This window comes from Lathyrus oleraceus, chromosome 3 (assembly GCF_024323335.1).
Source record: "Lathyrus oleraceus cultivar Zhongwan6 chromosome 3, CAAS_Psat_ZW6_1.0, whole genome shotgun sequence".
Lineage (NCBI taxonomy): Eukaryota > Viridiplantae > Streptophyta > Magnoliopsida > Fabales > Fabaceae > Lathyrus > Lathyrus oleraceus.
The window spans coordinates 498,803,499-498,826,025 of record NC_066581.1 but is presented as its reverse complement, the minus strand read 5'-3'; the positions used below and the strand labels follow the sequence as shown (position 1 = coordinate 498,826,025).

The following is a 22,527-nucleotide window of genomic DNA, read 5'->3' as shown; positions in this document are numbered from 1 at the left end:
TCGTTCGTGAAGAACCACACCCAGACGAGGTTTCTCTTGGATATATTATGTCCTACGGATGTTCCGTAACGACATGACGTTCCTCTAGAAATTGTCGACTCTGGTGACCATTTTCCGAGAACTCAGTCGAGGCCTCTCCTCCGAGACGTGATTATGTTAGCTCTGGTGGGCGCATTCTCGCTGATCAATCCGAGGACCCCGAGACTGGGAACTTGCTTTAGGATGTCCTGTTGAGAGGAGTCAGTGGAGGTCTTTTATCCCGAAATAATGCCAAACCTTCAGTGGTAAACGTATTATTCTCGACTGAAGGACTGAAGCTGACAAACTTCTGTTCTTAGAACCTACCTGTGAGGGGAGGGTTTGATCTCTACAGATACGGTTTCTGCTAGTGGTGCTGTGATGGTGACTTTGGTTCAGCCAAATTTATGGATGTTTATTTCTGGGACGCCGGAGTTCTGTCCGTGGTTTATCAGCGGGTTCCGTTTATTTCGGATCCCTGGGCTGAATCTGTGGGTGCTCACTCAGATGGTGACTCAGTTCTCCAGACATGGGGTCAGATGCCAGTTGATCAGATTGACTTTGGGTTTCAGATGGTTGTGATCAGAGTTCAAGCCGAAGCTTCGGATCCTGTGTGCCGAGATGCACAACCTGCCAGTCTTGGCTCCATCCTTTGCATCATAGCATGTTTATTTTCCAAAAAAATAATAATGCATGAATAAAAGTTAACTCGCATGTGCATATCCTTTTCAGGATCATTCATGATAAAATAGCATCCGCATCATATGCATATCATGCACATATCATCCTTGCATTGCAGACATGCTTGGGAGAGACTTCTCACTCTGGGTTTTGACTGAGACGGGATTGTTGATCATCGTCCGCACCGCAACCAGATTGAATCATCAGAGGAGTATGGATCAAGTCCAAGCTGAGTTGGCTGAGATGAGGGCAGAACATGGCCCAGTTCATGACCATGATGCAAGGAGTTGTTCAGGGGCAAGAGGAGCTGCGTGCCTTAGCCCAGAGACAGGAAGCTGTGATTCTGTCGCCCAGTCGTGCTTCACCAGAGGGGTCCTTGTCAATGATAAAATTACTGCTGTCATTATTCCCGTCAACAACTATGCCGTGGGTGAAGATTTGAGGGGTATTATAATCAGTGGACAGCCCCTTGCTACAGAGACTGTTAATGTCAGAGCAACTCTTGCTCCGGTTCGCCATCCTGGCTCTTCAAATCCTTCAAGTTCTAAAAAGCCATCCTCTGGGGCACCCAGAAGGGGAGAGGGTGAAACAAACGTTGTGCACCGTCGGAGGAGTGTGAACAAAGGACAGTATCGGCAAGTTGCTGCTGTGACTATTCCAGCCACTCAAACTCAACAACAACAGAGAAGACCAACTCAGCAATATCAGCATCAACAACATCATCCTCAGCAGCAGGCTTACCGGCCTCCCAATGGTAATCAAGCCAGTACGAGTAATGAGAGGAAGAAGATCATTTTTGATCCGATCCCTATGTCCTATGCAGAGCTGTATCCCTCTTTGATAGAGCGGAACTTGATTATTCCCAGAGACCCGCCGGCTATACCCGTCAACCCTCGGTGGTGGTATAGGCCTGAACAGCATTGTGTGTATCATTCGGGTGCTCCTGGTCATGATGTGGATAGTTGTTTCCAGCTGAAGATGAAGGTTCAAGACCTTGTGAGGTCAGGGATTCCGAGCTTTGAAGACTTAGGTCCCCGTGTTAATCAAGCTTGAAGACGGCAAGTCCCGGGTTGGTGATGGTTATTCTTCTGAGGTCTTCAACAAAGAGGGTTGTTCAAAAGCAGAAGCTGCTGATGCAAAGGATTCTGACATTTGTCATCCCTTATAGGATCTATCGCAATTGGGTCACTGTGGGCGTTCCTACAGTCGTTCATAAGTCAGAGTAATAATCACTTTTTAAAAACCCTTCTCCCATGCCAAAAGGAGAAGTGATGACATTGGTGGCAACATTTTGTGCAATGATATTTTCATTCAAATAAATTCATGTTAAAACATTTGTTTTTCCATTTGTTTTCCCTTTTCGCTTTTTGCATGAAATTGGTGATCACAAAAAACCTTAAAAACAAGAATAAAAGCAATCTTTTCATCTGCATAACGATTGTCTTGTTTGTTTTCCAAAAAGCTTTTCATATCAAAATCATTATGCAGGTTGTTTCTTAAACCCATTGAACACAATGATCTGACGTCATCTCCCAATTGTGAATTCCCTGTATTCGAAGCGGAAGAAGATGATGTTGAAGGGATTCCTGACGAGATTTCCCGACTTCTTGAGCAAGAAAAGAAGATCACTCAGCTGTATCTCGAGAATCAGCAGAACAGCCAACTGGGGCATAAAAAAAATACAAAGAAAGAAGAGGGTGCAAAATCAAAAGAAATCAGAATCAAAAGAAAGAAAGAAAGAAACAAAAGAAAAAATAGCACCCTCAAAGTCCCAAGTTGACTGATGCTGAATTCGATCGAAAAGAAGAGATTAACTGCCATGTGTCATGGTCAGTTATATCAGCGGAGAGTGACGAAAGCACGCTATAAGAAGGTCAAGCCTCGTGTGTTCCGAGGGACCCTGTGCTCAAGAAAGTCTTGTCTTTCGTACCCGATTCCAGGGGCAAGTGAACCCTAAGCTATGAACGCCCATAGGTTGTCAAGAGAGTCTTTTCAGGCGGTGCTCTGAGACTTACAGCAATGGATGAAGAAGTTCACTCGTCCTGTGAATTCCCGATGCAGTCAAGAAATACTTCGCAAAAAAACAAAAAAGAACAAAAAGCTCGCTAAGTCGAACACCCCAAAGGGCAACTTAGGCAAAAAGGAGCGTCTCGGTGGATTGAAAACCCGAAAGGGCGATCCAGGCAAAAGTTAGAGACATTGAAAAAAAAAGAGAATTCGCATCCCGCTAGATTGAGCACCTCACACTGGGGCAATCTAGGCAAAAATTAGGGATTTGGCAAGTAACTGCATCTTGACAAGACTGTGTTCTATATCTGTCATCCGTCAGGAATCCTCGATGCGTCGTCGACTGAAGCTCTGAATACATCGAAATTCAGAATGGTAGAGTAAGGGTCATTATGTTCAATGTAGCCCTCTCCAATATATATCACCGATTTCAAACTTGTACAGATCTATGGAGTCTCGCCCTTTGCAGACTACCATTCCATCACATCAATTTGAGCTTTTATCCAATTATTTGCACTCTTATTTGTTTCAACTCAACAAACGTTTTGCATGTTTTAATTGATAAAGTATCATTGTTTTTCAAAATAAATAAATTTTTCAAAATTGTTCTCAAACTAAGTGAATATTCACAATGATGGAAGGATACTTAGGAGACCCACAGTGCTCTCCCAAGGGCGGTATGATTACCAACAGGTAAGACAATTGTTCGTATCTCGAGCATGACTGTATCTTTTCCCTGTAGAACCTCTCATGGTTTCTCCTCAGCGAGATTGCCCAGTGTAGTGTTGGTTGAAGTTGTTCATCTTCATGTCCCCGGCAGTGCAGTTTTTTTTTTTTTTTCTTTCTTCCAAGTCCCTATTAGCACCTATAGTGGGGCATCCCCAGTAGAGTGATGTTTGAGCCCTATTGTGGGGCATCCCTAGCAAGTTTGCTGTTTGGACGCTTTTTGTGGGGCAGTCCTAGGCAGAGCATTTATTGAAGACTTCAACTTTCCTCTCTCCAGCAGAGCAGTCTTCCTCCCTCCCCCAGCATGGGTGCTATTCTTGGAAGATTCAGTATTTGGTGGATTGACATCCAGTACTCCATCATGTCCTCAGATAGATCCCCAGCGGAGTTGTTAGCATGAGGAGCTTTATTGAGGCCTATCTATCTTCATCAGAGATCTGGTTGCTTCTGAGTATCTCTGATTTCCAGCACGAGTTGTTGTGGCGCGTCCGCCAGTATGTTGAACTCTTTTCTCCGGTTATGACTGACGATCCCTCCGGAAACCTCTGGTGGCCTTCCTCCCCAGTAGGATGGTGTTGCTCCCTGATATCCCAGTCTCCAGTGGATTTTCTTGGCTCTCTGGTGACTTTGGTTTTCCCTCCGGAAGAGTGGTACCGGATGGTTGATTCCCGGACCTGTGTGTTGAGCACGTCTGTTGGTCAGCATTCATCATACATTTTTAGGTATCATGCATACATGCATAATCATAGCATTCAGATACTCATGATGCAGCTGTTGCCGTGTATCTGTTGATGGTTGTCTCCTGCTATTTGTTGATACAGATCTCTCCAGTAGATCCTCCCTAACAGATTTGAGATCAGTGTCTCCTCAGCGAGCCTGAAGGTTACTGCCTTCCCAGTAGGGTTTGTGTTGAGGGTTTTCCCTCAGTGAGATCCCCAAGCGGATCGGGTTTGGAGAAAATCATCCCCAATAGAGATAAGAATGGGTTGCCTCCCCTAGCAGGGTAATCTCCAAGCAGTTCGGGTTCGATGAATTGCATCCTCAGCAAGGTTTGTCTTTCCCCAGCAGGGTGGAAGTTGACGTGATTATAAGATCCTCAGCACAGTTCCTGGAGTTCCCCGGTGTTTGTCTCTGGAGGAGACGCGTGTTTATGCATTCATCATTTAGATAAGCATAACATATTGCATCATTAGTGCATAGCATTTCCATGATCATGGGGCATTGTGTAAAACAAAAAAACTCATGCATCAACATTGCAAACATGTCCATTAGCCCTAGGCCGTGGTGACCAGCCGAGATTGGGTTGTTGGAAAGAGTTTAGCATCGCGCCATTGGATCGGCTTCAGAATTGGGTTCATCAGCATGGTTGAGAAGTTGGTGTTTTCCCAACAAGTGACTCCTTAGTTGAGTGGGTATCCCCAGCAGTGTTACTCCCCGAAGTTGGCATCATTTTGCAAGCTTAGTTCAATTCCCCTAGCATAAGTGGGTGAGTCTGATCTCTCCATGTAGAGTCTACCCTTTAAGCAGAAAGTGTCTACCATTTCCTTCTGCGCTCCCCGCTGAGTTATATCCTCATGGATGACGGTTGTTTCCGTTCCCTCCCTACACAAGATGGGTTTTCCCTATTGAGTTCTTTCCTCATTAGGATGAGTCTTGATCCAGTCTGCCTTTTTGGATCGATCCTGAATTGGCTCCCCGTTGACTGTTTCTTGTGCTTCCTTGGGGCATAAATGAATAGTTGCTTACTAACCGGCACTCATTCATCTCATCCTCAGCGAAATTTTGGGCCTCTACCTACAAACCGGTAGTTGTAAGTCCTATCGTCGTGGTTTTCTACCTACAAGCTGGTAGTTGTAAAATCCCACTTTCACCCCCTAGCAGAGGTAACCTTTGTGGTTCATGCTGTTTGCTGGCTTCTACCTACAAACCGGTAGTTGTAAGTCCTATCTTTGTGGTTTTCTACCTACAAGCTGGTAGTTGTAAAATCCCACTTTCACCCCCTAGCAGAGGTAACCTTTGTGGTTCATGCTGTTTGCTGGCTTCTACCTACAAACCGGTAGTTGTAAGTCCTATCTTTGTGGTTTTCTACCTACAAGCTGGTAGTTGTAAAATCCCACTTTCACCCCTAGCAGAGGTAACCTTTGTGGTTCATGCTGTTTGCTGGCTTCTACCTACAAACCGGTAGTTGTAAGTCCTATCTTTGTGGTTTTCTACCTACAAGCTGGTAGTTGTAAAATCCCACTTTCACCCCCTAGCAGAGGTAACCTTTGTGGTTCATGCTGTTTGCTGGCTTCTACCTACAAACCGGTAGTTGTAAGTCCTATCTTTGTGGTTCTCTACCTATTAACTGGTAGCTGTAAAATCCCACTTTCATCCCCTTGGTGGAGTTAACCCTGTGTGCTCATCCTATCGATGACTGGTTACTTTTCCGTGGTTTTCTGCCTACTAACCGGTAGATGTAATCCCCTCTTTGTGGTATTGATAGTCTTGTTCCCTTTGGATACTTGCCTTGATCAAGCAGTATTGTCCCCATTGGGTCTTCCCCTTCTTTTTGGATACTTGCTCCGAGTAAGCAACTTTATCCTCTTTTGATTGGTCATCTTTTGCATACCTAGTCTGGTACCCCGTTGCCTTTCTTTTCGGTCGTTTATCCATTTAACAACCTGCAACCCGGTTATGGATAATCTTCCATGCGAGTGTATTATCTACGTTTTGACGGCTATAGATAATATATCTCATGCACTCTTTGGTCAATCTTTCGATTGTTATCCCCAGCATAGGTCTTTGGCATGCGTGCCGGCTCACGTATCACTGTTTTGTTATCTTCGTCGATGCTGATAGACATGAAGAATTTTCCGGTGTTCAGACCGAGGCGGTATTCAGACCGAAGTGGCGTCCAGGCCAGAGTTTTCCCGGTATCCAGACCGAAGTGGCATCCAGGCCAGTTTTCCCGGTATCCAGACCGAAGTGGCATCCAGGCCAGTTTTCCCGGTATCCAAACCGAAGTGGCGTTCAGGCCAGTTTTCCCGGTATCCAGACCGAAGTGGCGTTCAGGCCAGTTTTCCCGGTATCCAGACCGAAGTGGCGTCCAGGCCAGTTCCCGGTATCCAGACCGAAGTGGCATTCAGGCCAGTTTCCGATTTCCAGATCGAAGAAGTTCTCAACAATTAGGACGAAGAACTTATGGTATTCAGACCAGTTCCCGGTATCCAGACCGAAGTGGCATTCAGGCCAGTTTCCGATTTCCAGATCGAAGAAGTTCTCAACAATCAGGACGAAGAACTTATGGTATTCAGACCAGTTTTCCCGGTATCCAGACCGATGTGGCGTTCAGGCCAGTTTCCGATTCCAGATCGAAGAAGTTCTCAACAGTCAGGACGAAGAACTTGTGGTGTTCAGACCAGTTTTCCGGTGTTCAGACCGAGGCGGTATTCAGACCGATGTGGCGTTCAGGCCAGTTTCCGATTCCAGATCGAAGAAGTTCTCAACAATCAGGACGAAGAACTTATGGTGTTCAGACCAGTTTTCCGGTGTTCAGACCGAGGCGGTATCCAGACCGATGTGGCGTTTAGGCCAGTTTCCGATTTCTAGATCAAGGTGGTGTTCAGACCAGATTTCCGGTGATCAGACCAACATTGATACTCTCATATTCCGATGCTTAGTGTTCAGACTAATGTGTGGCGTTCAGGCCATGGGTATTCCTGTGTTACCATTTATTTTGGTATCCAGGTCAACTTCCTGTTTCGGTACTCAGACCGATTTTCACCGTACCAGACGGATTCTTCTTTTGGGATTGCTTCTTTGCCGTTTCTGACGGGCATGGTTAATTATTTCATAGGGATTCAAGATCAAAATCCGGGTCTTCTTAGTATTTAACCATCTCCCACTACGATCATGTGAAGAACATCCTGCTTCATATTCTCTAGTTGAAGACGCTTAAATAGGGGCAACTGTCATACCCCGATTTTGCTCCTGAATCTTTTATGTTGGTTTGGCATGCTTGGCCTAACCTTACTTTGGTTTTATATGAGGATTGGTCTTGGTCATCTGAACAATCAAGCTTCTTGTGTTTCAAGCCACTTGCTAGTCGTGTTATTGGTTCATGGATACTTTGTCAAAACCTTAACCTTATGGTCTCATTTCATGGCCTTGTTCATGTACATTATCAGTCAAGTTATTTTTCAAAAGTCAAACATCTAAGTCATAAATAAACCAGTGGTAAAACCAAATTTCAAATCAATTTCAAACCATTTCAATTCATTTCACATCATTTCTAAACCATCACATTTGATTTTACATAAAAAAGGGGGGTACAAGTCTTGACAATTCTGACCAATTGTTGACTTTGGTCAACAGTTGACTTTTTGGTCAACTTTGACCAAAGTCAACCCATGTCCTAATACCTTACATTCCATTTGATTTGATCAAGACATTGTGGCTTCTCCTTGCATGAGTCGTTTGTGGTTGTCTATAAGACTTTATTTAAACCATTTCAAGCATGTCCAAGCTTATTCACTAAGCCCAATTTATCACAAAATCATTCAGGTCCAAATTCAAATCATCCCAAGCAATTGGTTCATGTAATAAATCAATTCAGTTTTCATCCAATCGTCCAATTCCATACATTCTTCATACATGCATTCAAATTCCAATTTTGAATTACAACCTGCCGATTGTGTTAAGGCAAAACAATTAGCATTCAATTGTAAACCTTTTACAAAAGCGGGCCATGTTCATAAACTAAACTATACTTTCATTTCAATATCCAAGTGTGCTTCAATTTATAATGTGTTTATGTCTAGTTCAAACCATAAGGCAATCACGTGAGTTACATGACCAAGTGGCTTCACAACCTATGCACTCCACTTTCCGCCCCTAAAAAAACAACAAAAAAAACTGTACAAATCAAAGACATGGTTTCCGAAATCATAGCTATTGCGGCACTTGAGTTTACACCTTGGGCCAACCAAAAGTTCAAGGTCCCAATTTCTCATTCAAGTTCAAAAGAGAGGAAAAATTCAATTTTATAAGTCAAATCCTTTTTTAGCTCAATACAGGGGCATCATACGTTGTCATGCGAAACAAATATAACTACTGCCAAACAATAACAGAACCTCAAGAGGGTTCAGTCTGTTCTGCAGCATGAAGCTATCAAACCATGGTCCTTCAAATAACCTGCAAACCGGCAGCAGTCTGACCTTGAACACATCAGTCCCAGCAAGCTTGTGACGTATACATCCGCCAACCCCACAACAGGAGCACGTCAAAACTGTAATGTGCAACCCCACAACACCATATCATGGCTGCAGTGATCCAAGTGAAGGCCGATGCTCTCTATCTGCTGCAAAAGTATGATACAGCAATTCAGTTTTGGGACCAGAGTCTGAATTTTACAGAAAAGAATTTTGTCTTGGCAAACAGTGTGAACAATTCCATGCATAATAATTACTCAAGTGCAAAAATGTGGAGATGGTCATTTATATCTAAGTGTTACTTTCGTTTGGGGAAGCTTGATGCATCACTTAATGTTATTGAAAATTACAGCAAACAGCATCTGCCAATGGGAAGTGTGTGATTGATAACATTGAAGAGTTGCTGTCATTAGCCGCCACTTGACATCACAAGCAGAAAATGCAGAAGAAGAAAAGACGGTACCTGAGCTCCTTGTCACCATAATCCTGTTAAACAACAAGCAACTCATTAATTGCCATGATAAGTGCATTGAAATACTACCTGCAACATCAATAAATCCATCTTCATTATGCCAACAAGACACCGTGCAAGAATCCTGCAGGCCTCAATCACCCTACTGCACCACATCAAGTCAGAAGGCAAACCTCAACCATGTTGCAAATTGTCCCTGCTGGAAACCAATGCCTAGATGTGCAAAATCACAACATTCTGCAGCCCATACAACATCAGTCAGTTCATGACCAGATTGGAAGGGCTTGCTCCAAGAACCGGTATTTGCCAAAACTCGTTGAGATCCAAAAAGACAGTATCTGTACAACCAACAGCTTTTGAGACATAAGCTTCAGATGCAATCTCAACAACAGGTCGTCCAACTCCAACAAGCTCTTAAGCGAGATCAGACGCAACCTGCATAACAAACGAAAACCAATTCATGCGACTAAGAGTTTTTTTTGGTACATGTTATCCAAAGGTGCATCAGTCCTTACAGAAGAGAAAACTCAACATTAAATAGAAAAAGGCCAATGCAACCTGAAATCCAACCATGTTGCGAAACTTACCTTCAGAGCAACAACATGAATTAACAGCAGAACTCACGCCAAAGTCAATATGAAAGCATCAACCTCAAATCCTTCGTGGTTACTCATCCTTCAACAACGAAAAAGGCTTATAATTTCGTTGGAAAAACTGGCCCTTCATCCGCCTCAGAAGGAAGGATTAGCAAATTCAACACGGCAGGCATTGTATCCATTTGAACGTCAAGCCACCCAAAACCAAGTTCAGACCAATACTCTGAATTCACTGCAGTAAAAGCAAAATGGCAACAGTAAAATTTCAAGAGGAATTCCCAATTTGGTATCCAGACAAAATAGAGGGAAAAAGCTTGAGTGCAATTTACCGGTTCTGGTTTAGCATCAAGTAAGGCCAATCCTGACTGAGCACATGAAAAGGGGATTTGACAGAGACCTCTTTTGATCTCCAAACCCTAATTTGCAAACATAAATAGAGAGAAAGAGGAATCAGAGAGGATCGGCGGAAAAACCCTAAACAAAAGTATTTTGGAAACGGCGAAGAGGAGTAGCCGAAAAAAAAACCCTAAGAGAAAAGGAGAGGCGGACCAAACTTGAAAGAAAGAACCTTACCGTCAGCCAAGCGGACGATCCAACGGGCACCGGAGTTGAGTCGCCGGAAGAAAGAGCATTCTGAAAGAGGATCTAACACCGTTATTTCAATCGCCGTTGACCCCTTGTGATCAGGTAAATATCGATTTCGCTTTGGATTTGATCTTTTTGCTTTTTTCTTTTGGGTTTGAGCTTCATCAGTATCCTTCATATTCATATTGGTTATGTTTGGATTTTGTTTTTGTGTTTCTCCATTGCTTTGTTTGTTTACTGATAAAACAACTTTAATGTCGATCGCGTCTCGGAAATTGGCTATTGCTGATGGCTTTTCATTATCCCAGATAACCCTTCATTGCTCTGTAGCATTTAAGTGTCATTATTTCTTTTTTTCCGTCACCCAATAACCCTGCAATTAGGATGACCCTTGGGATTCCATTCCATGTTCATGTGAGGGTTATTCCAGAATAAGCCTCCACTTATCCAAGTCTGGAATTCAAGTTCGTGGGTTTTAGTTACCCATTAGTTCCAATGGCCTATTTCATTTCTTTTAGTTTTTATTATTATTGTTTGTTGTTCTCGCCATATATGTTCTAGTTGCTGTTAAGATAATGGCTAACCACCTGTGGCCGGGTGGATGGAAAGGAGTCCCATTTCCCCTTGTGTAGCGGGTTCGATACCCATATGTAACATTTTCTTTTCTTTAGCACTCTTTTTTCCATGTTTTTTTTTTTTTGTATTATAATTATACTCATGATTTCATTTGTTAATAATGCATAGTTGTTGTATTTTAATTTAGTTTAAAAAAACCATTTTTTCAAACTATAAAAACCATACTTTCTCGATTTAATATCGAGCCCATTTTTACACCCTTGTAAGTCGATTGCTTTTTAAGCATCGCCATCAACCTCACATAGCTTACTCTTGGGCTTTCTTACAATGAGACGGTTCCCTTACACTTACACTCATACGTTTTTTAATGCTCATTCATTTCATTTCTTTGATTATTTGATTTGATCATATACTTGTTAAAATATCTTATTGTTTGGTTGATTGTTGCCTACTTGTATGGTGTATGAGGCATATATTTATATTGTTTGATTACCATGTCAACCCCCATTCATAACAAATGTACCCCTCTCCCATGAAATGTATAAAATTTATTCTTTCATTCTTTATTCACCTGTTAATACAAGAATTAAAATGAACATTCGATAACCATTTCAAAACAAGATCAAAACCTCGATCCAACGTCGAGTAATCATTTTTCAAAACCTAACAGAACCAGCACGTATTCATCCACCCTTTTGTAAGTCGATTGCTTTATGCATCGCCATCAACCTTGTAAGTCGATTGCTTCATGCATCGCCATCTACCTTTATCCCTAACACTTCTCCTCGCTCCATTCGTCGATTCTTGTTCCGATTAGGTAGCACCCATTAGATAGAACCCTTTGTATGATAACATAGGTAGGATTCCCATATCCTTTTGTATGATAACATAGTTAGAATCCCCATTTCCCTTTGCATGCTAACATTAGGTAGATATCCCCATTTGTAAGTCCTAAACACTTAAGTACACATTGCATGACAACTCTAGGGCAGAGCTTTCCCCACTTCTAGACCTTTCCGAGCGTCTCCGATCTTGTGGCATGTAGTCCGTTTTATTGCAAAGAGGTAACTGCCTAAGACTCGATTCAGCGAGCCGCGACACCTACTGCTAGGACGCGAATACATCGCCCACTCTCCTTTGACACAACTGGTGTCCTCCTTTGTAAGCCCATGTTCAGATGGCAACCCCTATGTAGGGGAACTACATCGCCCTGATCCTTGTTCCAGACGAGGTATGTAGGCAGGTGGTCGTGCGAGACCACTCCGGGCACCTTTCTTTTTCTTTTGTGTGTGTTTTGGTTCGGATGCTGATGTAAGTCCAGTGATTGGCAGTCGGGCTCCACGTTTGCCCTTTTGTGTGTGTTTTGGTTCGGATGCCGATGTAAGTCCAGTGATTGGCGTTCGGGCTCCACGTTTGCCTTTTTGTGTGTTTTGGTTCGGATGCTGATGTAAGTCCAGTGATTGGCATTCAGGCTCCATGTTTGCCTGCTTGTGTGTTTGTTTGTTTGGCGTGCGTGTAGCCGAACTACGGCAACTCTGATTCTCATGTTCAGATGAGATACGTAGGCACAAGATGCGATGTCTTGCCGAGTTTGACTAACGACTAACAACTAATCCTTGTTTGCTTTCGCCCTCGTTGCGATCCTTTCTCTCGCCCTCGTTGCGATCGAGACCTTCCCTTTCTCTTGCCCTAGTCGCAATCGAGACCTTTGTTCCCGTAGTTAGCTTGAACTACGTTTTGCTCTGATTCTCATTCCCGATGAGATACGTAGGCATAAGACGCGATGTCTTAGCGAGCACACTTATCCTTAACCCATAGGTACCCGAGCTACGAAGACTCTGATTCTCATATTCAGATGAGATACGTATGCAGTGGATGCGACATTCGTGCGAGTCATTTTCTTTGACCCCTTTTCTTAGTAAATAGTACATTAGATAAACACACACCCTTTAGACAAGAAACGACAAGAGTGGATCCCGTAGAGTACTACGGATGCGTAGGGGTGCTAATACCTTCCCTTCGCATAATCGACTCCCGAACCCAAGATTTGGTTGCGAGACCTTGTCTTTTCCTTTCCTTTCTCCAGGTTTACTTCGAGCGTTTCCTTTCCCTCCTTTGGGATAAATAACGCACGGTGGCGACTCTTCTGTCATTTTCTTTCTCGCCGGTTGTTTTTTTCGCACCACCGTATTTTTCGGGTTGCGACAGCTGGCGACTCTGCTGGGGAATACTGTTTCCCTAAGCGAGTCCCTCCTAGCTTTTGTAGGTTTCTTGTTTGTTGGGTGTTTATTCTTTTGTACAGTTATTTATTTTCAGCATTTACCTGCTTTACCTTATTGCATTCATGTACATATGTTTGTTGTATCTGCTGTTGTTTATCTGTTTGTTGGGGTGGGGGTGTTCTATGAGAGGTAAGCCCATTACCCAGGCTTGAGTGTACACACAGATTTTAGAGTGGATGTTCATGAGGCTTGCGTGGCATGTTGCTACGTTAAGTCGTTCGTGAAGAACCACACCCAGACGAGGTTTCTCTTGGATATATTATGTCCTACGGATGTTCCGTAACGACATGACGTTCCTCTAAAATTGTCGACTCTGGTGACCATTTTCCGAGAACTCAGTCGAGGCCTCTCCTCCGAGACGTGATTATGTTAGCTCTGGTGGGCGCATTCTCGCTGATCAATCCGAGGACCCCGAGACTGGGAACTTGCTTTAGGATGTCCTGTTGAGAGGAGTCAGTGGAGGTCTTTTATCCCGAAATAATGCCAAACCTTCAGTGGTAAACGTATTATTCTCGACTGAAGGACTGAAGCTGACAAACTTCTGTTCTTAGAACCTACCTGTGAGGGGAGGGTTTGATCTCTACAGATACGGTTTCTGCTAGTGGTGCTGTGATGGTGACTTTGGTTCAGCCAAATTTATGGATGTTTATTTCTGGGACGCCGGAGTTCTGTCCGTGGTTTATCAGCGGGTTCCGTTTATTTCGGATCCCTGGGCTGAATCTGTGGGTGCTCACTCAGATGGTGACTCAGTTCTCCAGACATGGGGTCAGATGCCAGTTGATCAGATTGACTTTGGGTTTCAGATGGTTGTGATCAGAGTTCAAGCCGAAGCTTCGGATCCTGTGTGCCGAGATGCACAACCTGCCAGTCTTGGCTCCATCCTTTGCATCATAGCATGTTTATTTTCCAAAAAAATAATAATGCATGAAAAAAAGTTAACTCGCATGTGCATATCCTTTTCAGGATCATTCATGATAAAATAGCATCCGCATCATATGCATATCATGCACATATCATCCTTGCATTGCAGACATGCTTGGGAGAGACTTCTCACTCTGGGTTTTGACTGAGACGGGATTGTTGATCATCGTCCGCACCGCAACCAGATTGAATCATCAGAGGAGTATGGATCAAGTCCAAGCTGAGTTGGCTGAGATGAGGGCAGAACATGGCCCAGTTCATGACCATGATGCAAGGAGTTGTTCAGGGGCAAGAGGAGCTGCGTGCCTTAGCCCAGAGACAGGAAGCTGTGATTCTGTCGCCCAGTCGTGCTTCACCAGAGGGGGTCCTTGTCAATGATAAAATTACTGCTGTCATTATTCCCGTCAACAACTATGCCGTGGGTGAAGATTTGAGGGGTATTATAATCAGTGGACAGCCCCTTGCTACAGAGACTGTTAATGTCAGAGCAACTCTTGCTCCGGTTCGCCATCCTGGCTCTTCAAATCCTTCAAGTTCTAAAAAGCCATCCTCTGGGGCACCCAGAAGGGGAGAGGGTGAAACAAACGTTGTGCACCGTCGGAGGAGTGTGAACAAAGGACAGTATCGGCAAGTTGCTGCTGTGACTATTCCAGCCACTCAAACTCAACAACAACAGAGAAGACCAACTCAGCAATATCAGCATCAACAACATCATCCTCAGCAGCAGGCTTACCGGCCTCCCAATGGTAATCAAGCCAGTACGAGTAATGAGAGGAAGAAGATCATTTTTGATCCGATCCCTATGTCCTATGCAGAGCTGTATCCCTCTTTGATAGAGCGGAACTTGATTATTCCCAGAGACCCGCCGGCTATACCCGTCAACCCTCGGTGGTGGTATAGGCCTGAACAGCATTGTGTGTATCATTCGGGTGCTCCTGGTCATGATGTGGATAGTTGTTTCCAGCTGAAGATGAAGGTTCAAGACCTTGTGAGGTCAGGGATTCCGAGCTTTGAAGACTTAGGTCCCCGTGTTAATCAAGCTTGAAGACGGCAAGTCCCGGGTTGGTGATGGTTATTCTTCTGAGGTCTTCAACAAAGAGGGTTGTTCAAAAGCAGAAGCTGCTGATGCAAAGGATTCTGACATTTGTCATCCCTTATAGGATCTATCGCAATTGGGTCACTGTGGGCGTTCCTACAGTCGTTCATAAGTCAGAGTAATAATCACTTTTTAAAAACCCTTCTCCCATGCCAAAAGGAGAAGTGATGACATTGGTGGCAACATTTTGTGCAATGATATTTTCATTCAAATAAATTCATGTTAAAACATTTGTTTTTCCATTTGTTTTCCCTTTTCGCTTTTTGCATGAAATTGGTGATCACAAAAAACCTTAAAAAACAGAATAAAAGCAATCTTTTCATCTGCATAACGATTGTCTTGTTTGTTTTCCAAAAAGCTTTTCATATCAAAATCATTATGCAGGTTGTTTCTTAAACCCATTGAACACAATGATCTGACGTCATCTCCCAATTGTGAATTCCCTGTATTCGAAGCGGAAGAAGATGATGTTGAAGGGATTCCTGACGAGATTTCCCGACTTCTTGAGCAAGAAAAGAAGATCACTCAGCTGTATCTCGAGAATCAGCAGAACAGCCAACTGGGGCATAAAAAAAATACAAAGAAAGAAGAGGGTGCAAAATCAAAAGAAATCAGAATCAAAAGAAAGAAAGAAAGAAACAAAAGAAAAAATAGCACCCTCAAAGTCCCAAGTTGACTGATGCTGAATTCGATCGAAAAGAAGAGATTAACTGCCATGTGTCATGGTCAGTTATATCAGCGGAGAGTGACGAAAGCACGCTATAAGAAGGTCAAGCCTCGTGTGTTCCGAGGGACCCTGTGCTCAAGAAAGTCTTGTCTTTCGTACCCGATTCCAGGGGCAAGTGAACCCTAAGCTATGAACGCCCATAGGTTGTCAAGAGAGTCTTTTCAGGCGGTGCTCTGAGACTTACAGCAATGGATGAAGAAGTTCACTCGTCCTGTGAATTCCCGATGCAGTCAAGAAATACTTCGCAAAAAAACAAAAAAGAACAAAAAGCTCGCTAAGTCGAACACCCCAAAGGGCAACTTAGGCAAAAAGGAGCGTCTCGGTGGATTGAAAACCCGAAAGGGCGATCCAGGCAAAAGTTAGAGACATTGAAAAAAAAAGAGAATTCGCATCCCGCTAGATTGAGCACCTCACACTGGGGCAATCTAGGCAAAAATTAGGGATTTGGCAAGTAATTGCATCTTGACAAGACTGTGTTCTATATCTGTCATCCGTCAGGAATCCTCGATGCGTCGTCGACTGAAGCTCTGAATACATCGAAATTCAGAATGGTAGAGTAAGGGTCATTATGTTCAATGTAGCCCTCTCCAATATATATCACCGATTTCAAACTTGTACAGATCTATGGAGTCTCGCCCTTTGCAGACTACCATTCCATCACATCAATTTGAGCTTTTATCCAATTATTTGCACTCTTATTTGTTTCAACTCAACAAACGTTTTGCATGTTTTAATTGATAAAGTATCATTGTTTTTCAAAATAAATAAATTTTTCAAAATTGTTCTCAAACTAAGTGAATATTCACAATGATGGAAGGATACTTAGGAGACCCACAGTGCTCTCCCAAGGGCGGTATGATTACCAACAGGTAAGACAATTGTTCGTATCTCGAGCATGACTGTATCTTTTCCCTGTAGAACCTCTCATGGTTTCTCCTCAGCGAGATTGCCCAGTGTAGTGTTGGTTGAAGTTGTTCATCTTCATGTCCCCGGCAGTGCAGTTTTTTTTTTTTTCTTTCTTCCAAGTCCCTATTAGCACCTATAGTGGGGCATCCCCAGTAGAGTGATGTTTGAGCCCTATTGTGGGGCATCCCTAGCAAGTTTGCTGTTTGGACGCTTTTTGTGGGGCAGTCCTAGGCAGAGCATTTATTGAAGACTTCAACTTTCCTCTCTCCAGCAGAGCAGTCTTCCTCCCTCCCCCAGCATGGGTGCTATTCTTGGAAGATTCAGTATTTGGTGGATTGACATCCAGTACTCCATCATGTCCTCAGATAGATCCCCAGCGGAGTTGTTAGCATGAGGAGCTTTATTGAGGCCTATCTATCTTCATCAGAGATCTGGTTGCTTCTGAGTATCTCTGATTTCCAGCACGAGTTGTTGTGGCGCGTCCGCCAGTATGTTGAACTCTTTTCTCCGGTTATGACTGACGATCCCTCCGGAAACCTCTGGTGGCCTTCCTCCCCAGTAGGATGGTGTTGCTCCCTGATATCCCAGTCTCCAGTGGATTTTCTTGGCTCTCTGGTGACTTTGGTTTTCCCTCCGGAAGAGTGGTACCGGATGGTTGATTCCCGGACCTGTGTGTTGAGCACGTCTGTTGGTCAGCATTCATCATACATTTTTAGGTATCATGCATACATGCATAATCATAGCATTCAGATACTCATGATGCAGCTGTTGCCGTGTATCTGTTGATGGTTGTCTCCTGCTATTTGTTGATACAGATCTCTCCAGTAGATCCTCCCTAACAGATTTGAGATCAGTGTCTCCTCAGCGAGCCTGAAGGTTACTGCCTTCCCAGTAGGGTTTGTGTTGAGGGTTTTCCCTCAGTGAGATCCCCAAGCGGATCGGGTTTGGAGAAAATCATCCCCAATAGAGATAAGAATGGGTTGCCTCCCCTAGCAGGGTAATTTCCAAGCAGTTCGGGTTCGATGAATTGCATCCTCAGCAAGGTTTGTCTTTCCCCAGCAGGGTGGAAGTTGACGTGATTATAAGATCCTCAGCACAGTTCCTGGAGTTCCCCGGTGTTTGTCTCTGGAGGAGACGCGTGTTTATGCATTCATCATTTAGATAAGCATAGCATATTGCATCATTAGTGCATAGCATTTCCATGATCATGGGGCATTGTGTAAAACAAAAAAACTCATGCATCAACATTGCAAACATGTCCATTAGCCCTAGGCCGTGGTGACCAGCCGAGATTGGGTTGTTGGAAAGAGTTTAGCATCGCGCCATTGGATCGGCTTCAGAATTGGGTTCATCAGCATGGTTGAGAAGTTGGTGTTTTCCCAACAAGTGACTCCTTAGTTGAGTGGGTATCCCCAGCAGTGTTACTCCCCGAAGTTGGCATCATTTTGCAAGCTTAGTTCAATTCCCCTAGCATAAGTGGGTGAGTCTGATCTCTCCATGTAGAGTCTACCCTTTAAGCAGAAAGTGTCTACCATTTCCTTCTGCGCTCCCCGCTGAGTTATATCCTCGTGGATGACGGTTGTTTTCGTTCCCTCCCTACACAAGATGGGTTTTCCCTATTGAGTTCTTTCCTCATTAGGATGAGTCTTGATCCAGTCTGCCTTTTTGGATCGATCCTGAATTGGCTCCCCGTTGACTGTTTCTTGTGCTTCCTTGGGGCATAAATGAATAGTTGCTTACTAACCGGCACTCATTCATCTCATCCTCAGCGAAATTTTGGGCCTCTACCTACAAACCGGTAGTTGTAAGTCCTATCGTCGTGGTTTTCTACCTACAAGCTGGTAGTTGTAAAATCCCACTTTCACCCCCTAGCAGAGGTAACCTTTGTGGTTCATGCTGTTTGCTGGCTTCTACCTACAAACCGGTAGTTGTAAGTCCTATCTTTGTGGTTTTCTACCTACAAGCTGGTAGTTGTAAAATCCCACTTTCACCCCCTAGCAGAGGTAACCTTTGTGGTTCATGCTGTTTGCTGGCTTCTACCTACAAACCGGTAGTTGTAAGTCCTATCTTTGTGGTTTTCTACCTACAAGCTGGTAGTTGTAAAATCCCACTTTCACCCCCTAGCAGAGGTAACCTTTGTGGTTCATGCTGTTTGCTGGCTTCTACCTACAAACCGGTAGTTGTAAGTCCTATCTTTGTGGTTTTCTACCTACAAGCTGGTAGTTGTAAAATCCCACTTTCACCCCCTAGCAGAGGTAACCTTTGTGGTTCATGCTGTTTGCTGGCTTCTACCTACAAACCGGTAGTTGTAAGTCCTATCTTTGTGGTTCTCTACCTATTAACTGGTAGCTGTAAAATCCCACTTTCATCCCCTTGGTGGAGTTAACCCTGTGTGCTCATCCTATCGATGACTGGTTACTTTTCCGTGGTTTTCTGCCTACTAACCGGTAGATGTAATCCCCTCTTTGTGGTATTGATAGTCTTGTTCCCTTTGGATACTTGCCTTGATCAAGCAGTATTGTCCCCATTGGGTCTTCCCCTTCTTTTTGGATACTTGCTCCGAGTAAGCAACTTTATCCTCTTTTGATTGGTCATCTTTTGCATACCTAGTCTGGTACCCCGTTGCCTTTCTTTTCGGTCGTTTATCCATTTAACAACCTGCAACCCGGTTATGGATAATCTTCCATGCGAGTGTATTATCTACGTTTTGACGGCTATAGATAATATATCTCATGCACTCTTTGGTCAATCTTTCGATTGTTATCCCCAGCATAGGTCTTTGGCATGCGTGCCGGCTCACGTATCACTGTTTTGTTATCTTCGTCGATGCTGATAGACATGAAGAATTTTCCGGTGTTCAGACCGAGGCGGTATTCAGACCGAAGTGGCATCCAGGCCAGAGTTTTCCCGGTATCCAGACCGAAGTGGCATCCAGGCCAGTTTTCCCGGTATCCAGACCGAAGTGGCATCCAGGCCAGTTTTCCCGGTATCCAGACCGAAGTGGCGTTCAGGCCAGTTTTAGGACGTAGTGCGGAGGTCGTTCAGATGTAAGATCGGATGCGATTGTTACGCGATACTACACTCATAAGAGTCTCTCTTGAGAATATTTTTGGAATACGAGTATTTGTTTCTCCGATAATATCCGAGAGATGGGACGATGATTATGGGAACTTCTGGTAGAACATGTCTGGCAGGTTTAAACCTTAGTACACTCCCTTTGGGTGGTTCTTAACCGAGACTCCATGCTCGTGACTCTCAGCAAACCCGTGATTCATGGTTGAGTCGTTCAGATAACCTTAATATCAATGGAACCTGGGTGTTGATCAGGTGTAAAACCTAAATCCACCAAAACGGATGATTGATATTAAGGATGTTAGAGCCGGTTCGTGTACCGTTAATATCAATGGAACTTGGGTGTTGATAAGGTGAAAACCTAAATCCACCAAAATGGATGATTGATATTAGGGATACAATGAGCTTTCCCATGACCTTTGTCTGGTGTGACTTGCTTGATCCTTGAGTGTGATTGTTGCATTCATGCATTCATGCATTCATCTGCATTCATGTCATCAGAAAAAAAGAAAATTTTCAAGGAACTTAAAGGGTTTATTTGCAAAATTTTCAAACATGGAAAGACCAAAAAGGCATACAAAGAAGTACAGCTTTAGACAGCCCGATGTGAAAGAGTTAAGGAATCTGACATCTTATGTATTAGATCCCTTGGGTTTCAAAGCTCGCTATGGGAAGCTTCTGCCTCTGTTGACTACTCAGGTTGATGAGGGATTGATGAGTACTCTAGCTCAGTTTTATGATCCTCTGTATCACTGCTTCTCTTTCCCGGATTTCCAGTTGTTGCCTACTTGGGAGGAGTATTCTCATCTCCTTGGGATTCCGATTCTGGATCAGGTGCCGTTCAGTGGCTTGGAGAATATTCCGACTGCTCGAGAGATTGCAGACTTGTTGCACATAGATGAAGCTTTGATTAAAGCTAACCTGACTACCAAAGGTGGAATTCAGGGTCTTCCTTCTGATTTCCTCATCTCTCAAGCTACTGTTTATGGGAAGGCCATGAGTGAGGATGCCTTTGAGGCTTTATTCGTGCTACTCATCTATGGTTTGGTATTATTTCCCAACTTCGACAAATTTGTGGATATGAATGCCATTAGGATCTTCTCAGTTCTTAATCCCGTTCTGACTTTGTTGGGTGATGCCTATGTCTCTTTGCACCTGAGGAATGCAAAGGGTGGAGGAGTTATTGTGTGCTATCTGCCGTTGCTGTACAAGTGGTTTATTTCGCACTTGCCGCAAACTGTTGCTTTCAAGGAGAACAAGGGATGTCTACGGTGGTCTCAGAGACTCATGTCTCTCACTAATGATGATATCTCTTGGTATGATCGCGTGTATGATACGGTGCAGATCATTGATTATTGTGGTGAATTCCCTAATGTGCCTCTTCTTGGTACATGTGGTGGGATTAGCTACAATCCCATTCTAGCACGTCGTCAGCTTGGGTTCCCCCTAAAGGATAAACCTCATAACATTCTGTTAGAAGGTGTGTTCTTTCAGGAGGGTAAAGATCCCCAAGGCCTGAAAGCCAGATTTGTCCGCGCTTGGCGCAATATTCATAAGAAGGGTAGGAACGAGTTGCGTCCGAAGAATTGCATCGCTTTGGAGCCATACACCTCTTGGGTCAGACAGAGGGTTGCCGAGTACCTTATGCCATACGATCATCCGAGACCTACACCGTTGGATGTGGCTGGGCCTTCAACCCTCCCTAACCAACGGGTAGAGGAGTTGAGGGAAGAAGACCTTTCACGTGCTTGGATCCGTGAAAGAGAGGAGTTGCTTCAGCAAATCAAGGAGAAAGACGCTCTGATTGAGTTTCTCGAGCATCAGGTGATCGACGATCCGAATGATACTTGGACTTCTCTGCTTCCTCAGTCTTCCAAGTTCTGGAAGAGGAAGTATGATCGACTTGTAAAGGAGAAAGTGGATATGGAAGCAGCCTATGAGCGAGAGATCAAGAAGCTGTGTGCATCTCGTCTTCCAGCGTCCCGAGTTTCTAGGGATCCATAGGATGTTGTTTTCCTTTTCTCTTTGTAATTTGATCAAAAATGCTGTACTTCTTTGTCTCGAATATATTGAATGAGATATTTTCCATAGGAGATTGAAATGCTTAAATAATCAAAATGTGCAAATAAATGCCCTAAGAGTTCCTTGAAAATATAAACAAAGCATATGCATGAGCATTTCATGCATCATTTTGCATAAGCAGGTACCTTGTTCCTGGTCTTCTTGTTTGTGGCCTAACTCTGTGTTCTTCATTTATTTTGAAGACAAGCTGACTCACCGGTACTATACAAGAGCCAATTCTACCAGAGTGATGGATCAGTTGGAACAAGAGAACCGTGAACTGAAAGAAGAGGTCGCCAGACTTGGCGCTTTGATGGAGCAACTCCTTGCTGCCAAGAATCAACCTTCTCAACCGCCTGCAACTCCTGTCCAGAGAACGGTTATTTCAGAGGTCGTTGCTCCGACTGTGCCGGCCGTCAGTGCTCATTTTGTGCCCAATGCTATGCCAGCCGGGTTTCCTTGGGGAATGCCTCCGGGTTTCATGCCTGATATTCCTGCTCCAACCTTTGCTCATATGCCGGCATCTAGCCCGGTCCCTGTTGCTGCTCCTCCTGTCGTGCATACCATTCCCAAGGTAGACGACACCATCTATCATTCTGAGCCGTCTGA

General features: G+C 43.9%; 1 long non-coding RNA gene across 1 annotated transcript; it reads right to left on the bottom strand.

The window, feature by feature from the left end:
* Positions 1-9,095: 9,095 nt before the first annotated feature.
* On the bottom strand, positions 9,096-10,346 carry LOC127129678 (uncharacterized). The gene is made up of 4 exons (XR_007806379.1): positions 10,266-10,346; positions 10,022-10,108; positions 9,684-9,924; positions 9,096-9,531 (listed from the first exon to the last, which is right to left on the bottom strand). It is a non-coding gene; the product is annotated as an uncharacterized LOC127129678 (long non-coding RNA).
* Positions 10,347-22,527: the final 12,181 nt, after the last annotated feature.